Here is a 7,119-nt window from a genome sequence, read left to right on the forward strand (position 1 = left end):
GTTAGTAATGTATTTTGAAGGAGCAGTTGTTGAGCCGGAGCTTTGATGAGCAGGTCATCCAAGTACAGAACCATTATCACTACCCGGGATCTGAGAACAACGATTATCACAGACATCACCCTTGTGATTACCCAAGGCGCTGTGAAAGGCCAAACAGTAGTGTTTGAAAGTAATAACGGTTTTGTTGTCCTGCAACCGTTTAATTATGCCTGATGTAGTGGCTAAAAAGTGAATGCGTAAGTACACATCCTTGAGCTTCAGTGAGAATCCGATGTCTGAGGTTGTAACCTGCAATCACTGACCGCATGAATTCCATCTTAAATAAGTAGTAAGGACGTACTGATTGAGCCTCTTTAGGATCAATATGGATTATGACCGAGCCGTCCGGCTGTGGTACTACAAAAAGAGAGTAATAACCTTGAATGTACGAGAGACTGAGCCTCGGTCTACAGAACTGCCTTTGTGTCCTCTGACACAGCGAGGCTTATTATGAATCTTGTTTTGACCAACCACTGCAAAGGTGGTAGACCATGGAACTCTGTGTCTTGACGACCAAATTTTGCATCCACCGATCTGTGGATTTCCGTAATAACGGCCAAATAATAAATGGGTGCCGAACTCCGTATCGAACCCGGTTCTTCAAGCATAGCAGGCGGCCGCTGTTCTAGTTAGACCACAGCCGACCCGAAAACAGAAAATTTGCTCACACAAAAGAAGAAACGAGACAATTAACAGCGCGCCATGCCATCGGCCTGTCAGCAATCCTGTCCGAACGACAGTTAGTGGTTTATTGAAAACCACGTCCTCAGCCACGTTGTAGTGAGTTGTAGAACTGCCTCGAAAGTGTAGCGTGAGAACTGGTGTGGCAATGGCAGTTCAGAGACCTTCACGCCGAAGCGTGAGAACTTAATGTTCCTAATTAGGAGTAAATAACATATTGTGTGTAGGCCAAGTCTACGTCAACAACAAGCTTGACGCCGACCTCCGAGAACTAACCTGGCTGACATGTATAGCAGTCATGTGTAATTCCTCAGCTGATCGTAAGTGTTCTGAGTCTAGATGTGGCTACCAACAACGTTGCCTATGCCACTATAACGGCGGTAACCCAAACCCCAACTAAAGCATATACATTGCCTTTAGCAGAGCATGAATGTCCACTCTGACGGGTTAGTAAGAGTAGAAAAATATGGAACGCTTCACGAATTTGCGTGTCATCCTTGCGCAGAGGCCATGCTAATCTTCTCTGTATCGTTCCAATTTTAGTATATGTGCTGCCGAAGCGAGCACTTTGAGGTGGGCATAGAAAGGCTTGACACCAAGAAATGCTGTCATAGACTCTGGTATAAAGCTTAATAATAGAATTATAACACTGAAAAACCCAGACCTGCACAGGTTCTCGCTGTGTTCTAACCAATAAAAACGCCAGGATTGAAAAAGGTTCAATAGTGTCCTTAAAATTCAGCACCTTGCGCTGGGCTGCTGAGGTTATGACTGGCTGGCTAGGAATATTCACTATGTGACTCGTGGTGATAAGTATAAGGTCTGGCATTTAATTATCTGACTGCAACACAGCTGAACTGTTAGCATGCGACCCCTGAAGGTTACTGTTTATGTAATAATTATTTATATAGCGCACACACCTTTCGCCGCGCTCTACAGGGAACCTTTACCTTAGATGTAGCCACCAAAATAGGATCAGGGTAGATGCAGACTGGTATTCTCTTATGTTAGTAAAATGTGCATAACCTCGAAGAGTATTGCCGCTGACACACACTAATCTGTGACCAAATACCTAACACCACCCCGGCTCCTCTAGTGGGGAAGTGTTGTAGGACTGTCTAAACTTCCGGGACAAAGAAACAGGAAGTTTAAGATAAAATGGTGGCCAGCCATGTGCTTACACCATATCTCAAGCATAAGAGAAAGAAGAAAAAATTACATTACCGTAATGTTAATCACAACAGATCCTGTATATATTTCATACATTATATATTACAACATATATACGCAATATATTCTATGCATATATGCCATATATACGCAATATATCCTATGCATATATGCTATATTACATTAAAAGGTACATGTAATAAACTCTCTCTATCTCATAACGAGATTCTGCTGAGTATAATCCTCCCCCCTTGTTTCCTGCAATCTCCCCCTGTGCAGTGCTCCCTCCCTGGTTACAGCTAGCAGGGAGCCGGAGAGCAGTATGGAACGGAACAGAAGCCCAGCAGCGGCAGCTTAGCTGTCTGCGGCTGGGCTGAGAAATTGGCCAGCGGGAGCGCACTGAATCAGTGTGCGACCGCTATATATAGAACGGCGTCCGGCCTGCCTAGGCGGCCAGCGGGGTTTCATTGGCGGCCAGCGGGCTGAGCATTGGCGGTCCGTGACCTCGGGCGCCAGCGCGGTTGAGGAAGGATCTGCATCTGCAGGGATTAGGGAGCGGGTGGCCAGCGGGTATCGACTGGGCGGCCAGCGGGTATCGAGCGGGCGGCCAGCGGGTATCGAGCGCCTCCAAAGACCACGCTCCCTGCACCTGTGTGCTTGCTGGGAGCGTGCGGTACCACTGACCTTGCGGTAGCTGTAGAAGCTACCGTATGCATCACTCTCCTGGCGGCAGCAGCGCTGGAAGCGCCCGTTAGAAAAAATTACTCCTCTAAAATCTCCTCCACCCAGCGTCTGGAGTCTAATGTGGAGGAGATGGCCGCTCAATCCCGGACCCTCACTTCTCTAAGTGGGGAAGGGATGGTATGCTGCCTGGCTGACACGGCCGTGCTGTTGCTACAAGCGCTCACGTGTCAGCAGCGGCTGGAGGAAGTGCAATTTCAGACCCACACTTTTTAGTAAGTGGGGAAGGATTGACTGTAGAGAAAAATAAATGAAAAAGTAAAATCAAAAATCGGGCTCGTGAGCCCATGATGTGCTTCCCTGAGGCACATAAAAACACTGAGGATCCTGGGAGTATGGAGGAGGGAAGGGGAGGGTTACACATTTAAATATTTAAATGTGCCTTTCCTGCTACGCACGTCCATATCCCAAGAGTACTCCAGTGACCCCTAGTGGATGAAAAAGAAATGTGGATATGCGGACTTCGATTGAGAATATTGGGTGAATAGGATTAGAAGGTCTAGTGTAATCCATGTCTGGTATTAGGAATTTTAGAGTTAATTGGCATTGTGGGGATAAATACCTGGGATAGCTATACTCTCATCATACCTTGACAAAGACACCCGGAAGGTGTTGAAACACATTGGTGGAAGGAGAGTTTGCTGCTGGACTGAGGACTTTTTGGACAAACACAGGGACGAGTGCATTATCCGGGGATGCCTGGGGAAATTTCCATCTATGTGTCATTGTCTACAAGTTGGTCTAGACATCTTCAGCCGGTGAGGGTCCAATATAACTCATGTCATCTGATGTTTTAGTAAAAAGTCATATATTTTAACTATACTTGTTCCTGTATTTTTAATAAAAATTGTGGACTACGGTATTCTGGAGAATTTGAGTTCTAATATGCGTAGTTGTCTACCTATTCATGTAGACCAATTTCATTGGTGAGGGTTCAGTTTTGCTGGTTGATATATACTTTTTACGTAAATAAAAAGATTTTACACTATTGGGAGCATTTCCTTCTATGAGAAGAGCGTGTGGGAGAATCTGGCTTCATTTGGCTGTGTTATGAGATCTGATTGTCTACTGACTCACGTAGACCAATAGATTGGGTACAAGTTTGGAGAAATAACGAGTTTTAAGAGTGTAAAATCTTGTTTGACGTTACAACACCATGATATTGTCATACATTCTTTTTTGAGGTTATTGCGACCCATGTATAATTAAGGGAAGCTCGCCGGAGGAATTTGTGATTTTTTTATTTTATTTATTTATTTAAGTGTGGGTGTCACTTACCATAACCAGCTCTAGAGGCTGAGTTTGGCGCACTGTCTTGAACACTTCCATATTCTTTAAATTAGAGGGATCCACCAAATCCACATACTACCATGACAATCTTACAAAAGGAGTGAGAAAAGCTCTTAAGGAAATTGAGAAATGTCAAGATACAATAATTATGCAGTCAGATAAGGGCAGGAATGTGGTTTTGTGGCCAAGAAAAATGAACAAAAAGATCAAAGCTCTTATAAACGCCTGATCTTCAATCCTACTAATAACTTTATGAATATTTACTGTGCAATCACACTGTGCAAGGTGCTCTTCGCGAGGGTATTACAAAACAAGATGAAGATTTCCTTAAAGTTGAAAACCCCAAAATCATCACCCTATGAGCCTAATTTAGACCAGGTCGCACGCAGGCTATTTTTTGCACTGCTTCGACCAGGTAATCACCGCCTACAGGGGAGGGGGTAATCGCTGTGCAGGGCTGCAATCAGCTGTGCAGTCAGCTGAACAAACAACAGTCTGTGCAGTTTCTGCACAGCCCAGGACTTAGCCACTGCGATGATCCTGGAAGAAGCTGACATCAGGAACCCTCTCTGGAAACAGCCGGGCACACCTGCGTTTTCCTGGACACTCCCTGAAAATGGTGAGTTGACACCCCCGGACGGCCTCTTCATGTCAATCTTCTTGCATTTGCTGCTGAGAGCACTTCAGTCACTCCGTGGCAAAGGCCGTCGTCTGAGACCAACGCGCCTGCGCATTGCAGCCCATGTGCATGCGCTGTTCAGACCTGATCGCATGGCTGCTAAAAAAGGCAGGGTGCAAACGGGTCTGAATGACCCCCTATACCTCCTTCCAAAAGTACACAAGAATGAACACACACCACTTGGTAGTCTGATTGTATTGAGCATAGGAAGCTTTAAAGAAAAAGCTAGTATTTTCGTTGATCACCATCTTAGAAAATATGTTGTTTCATTGCCATCCTATGTTCATGATACTTTAGATGTGTTAACCAAAATACAGAACATTTAAGATGAAGATATGGATGGCCAGTTGTGACATAGAGTCTCTATACAAGCTATATAGATTATAAACTTGCGAGCAGGGCCTTCCTCTATGTCTGTCTGTTTTTACTCCGTTTTGTTCTATTACTGTTGTTCTAATTGTAAAGCACAACAAAATATGCTGCGCTATATAAGAAACTGTTAATAAATAAAATATACAAGCATAGATCAAGAAGTTGTAATCAGCGCATCCAGATTCTATCTAAATACGAATGTGCCATGAGATATATATAACTTCATACTCTCCATGCTGAGATTCATACTGACCAAAAACTACTTTGTATGTAACGAGACCTTCTACCTCCAGGTTAGAGATACTGCAATGAGGACCATGTGTGCCCCCACTTATGCAAACCTCTACCTGGGATGGCAGTAGAAGGAGTTTGTTTTCAAAGATGAGAATGATAATAGGATTTTAATACCTGTACCTACCGGTAAATCCTTTTCTCTTAGTCCGTAGAGGATGCTGGGGACTCCGAAAGGACCATGGGGTATAGACAGGATCCGCAGGAGCTTGGACACACTGAAAAGACTTTGACTGGGTGTGAACTGGCTCCTCCCTCTATGCCCCTCCCCCAGACCTCAGTTATAGAAACTGTGCCCAGGAGAGACGGACATTTCGAGAAAAGAATTTATAATTTAAACACGGTGAGTGTCACACCAGCTCACACCACGAACATACCGCAAAACATGACATTCAATAGAATACCAGCCCACGGTATGAAAAACATACAGCCACATGCTGAGAGAATATGTAACACAACCTGTGAGTTAACACAACCAATAAGAAAACACAGCATGCCATGGCATGAACAACGTCAGCAACAAGCAGACAGAAAGACACACTACCAGAGTGTAACCATAACCAATTACTGCAGAAACAGTACGCACTGGGATGGGCGCACAGCATCCTCTACGGACTAAGAGAAAAGGATTTACCGGTAGGTATTAAAATCCTATTTTCTCATACGTCCTAGAGGATGCTGGGGACTCTGAAAGGACCATGGGGTTTATACCAAAGCTCCAGACCGGGCGGGAGAGTGCGGACGACTCTGCAGCACCGAATGAGCAAACCAAAGGTCCCCTTCAGCCAGGGTATCAAACTTATAGAGCCTAGCAAAAGTGTTTGAACCTGACCAAATAACCGCTCGGCAAAGTTGAACCGCCGAAACTCCTCGGGCATCCGCCCAAGAAGAACCCATCTTCCTAGTATAATGGGTCTCCACCGACTTCAGTAACGACAATCCAGCCGTAGAACGAGCACGCCGAATCGTATCACAGATCCAGCGTGTAACAGACTGCATAGACGCAGGTGCCCCAATCATGCTGGGAGCATATCAGACAAACAGAGCCTCTGTTTCCCCAATCTGAGCCAAATTGGCAACCAAAATATTCAAAGCCCTGACTACATCGAGAGACTTTAAATCAGCTAATGCCTAAGTAACCACCGGCATCAAAATAGGCTGATTTCTGCGAAACCCAGAAAGCACATTTGGCAGAACTATTATCCAAGTTCTCAATTCCACTCTATCCACCTGGAAGATCAAACGGGGCTCTTGTGAGACAAGGCCGCTACTTCGGACACCCGCCTGGCGGATGCCAAAGCCAACAGCATGACCAATTTCCAAAAGAGAAATTTTAACACAACCTTTCACAAAGGTTCCAAACAGTGTGAGACAAGAAAACGCAACACCACGTCAAGGTCCCATGGTGCCAACGGGGGCACAAATGGAGGTTGGATGTGCAGTACTCCTTTCACGAAGGTCCGAACTTCCGGAAAGGTTTCCAATTCTTTCTTTAAAGAAAATTTATAAGGCCAAAAGCACACTTAAAAGGAGCCTAAATTAGGCCTACACCCACACCTGCTTGCAAAAATTGTAGAAGAACGATTCAGCTGAAAGTATTCCGTAGTAGCCTTTTTGGATTCACACCAAAACACATATTGTTTCCAAACACGGTGGTAAGGCTTTGCCGTTACTTCTTTTCTAGCCTGAGGAAATGTGGAAATGACTTCACTGGGAATACCCTTTCTGGCTATGATATGGCTTCCAACCGCCACGCCGTCAAGCGCAGCCGCGTCAAATCTTGATACACGCCCGGATCGTGCTGTAACAGTTCCTCACGCAGGGGAAGAGGCCATGGATCCTCTAAGAGTAAATCT

The 7,119-nt window shown here is 45.1% G+C and overlaps 1 non-coding gene across 1 annotated transcript; it reads right to left on the minus strand.

The window, feature by feature from the left end:
- Positions 1-1,180: 1,180 nt before the first annotated feature.
- On the minus strand, positions 1,181-1,287 carry LOC134938797 (U6 spliceosomal RNA). Its single transcript, XR_010181262.1, has one exon. It is a non-coding gene; the product is annotated as a U6 spliceosomal RNA (small nuclear RNA).
- Positions 1,288-7,119: the final 5,832 nt, after the last annotated feature.

This window comes from Pseudophryne corroboree, chromosome 6 (genome assembly GCF_028390025.1).
Source record: "Pseudophryne corroboree isolate aPseCor3 chromosome 6, aPseCor3.hap2, whole genome shotgun sequence".
NCBI lineage: Eukaryota > Metazoa > Chordata > Amphibia > Anura > Myobatrachidae > Pseudophryne > Pseudophryne corroboree.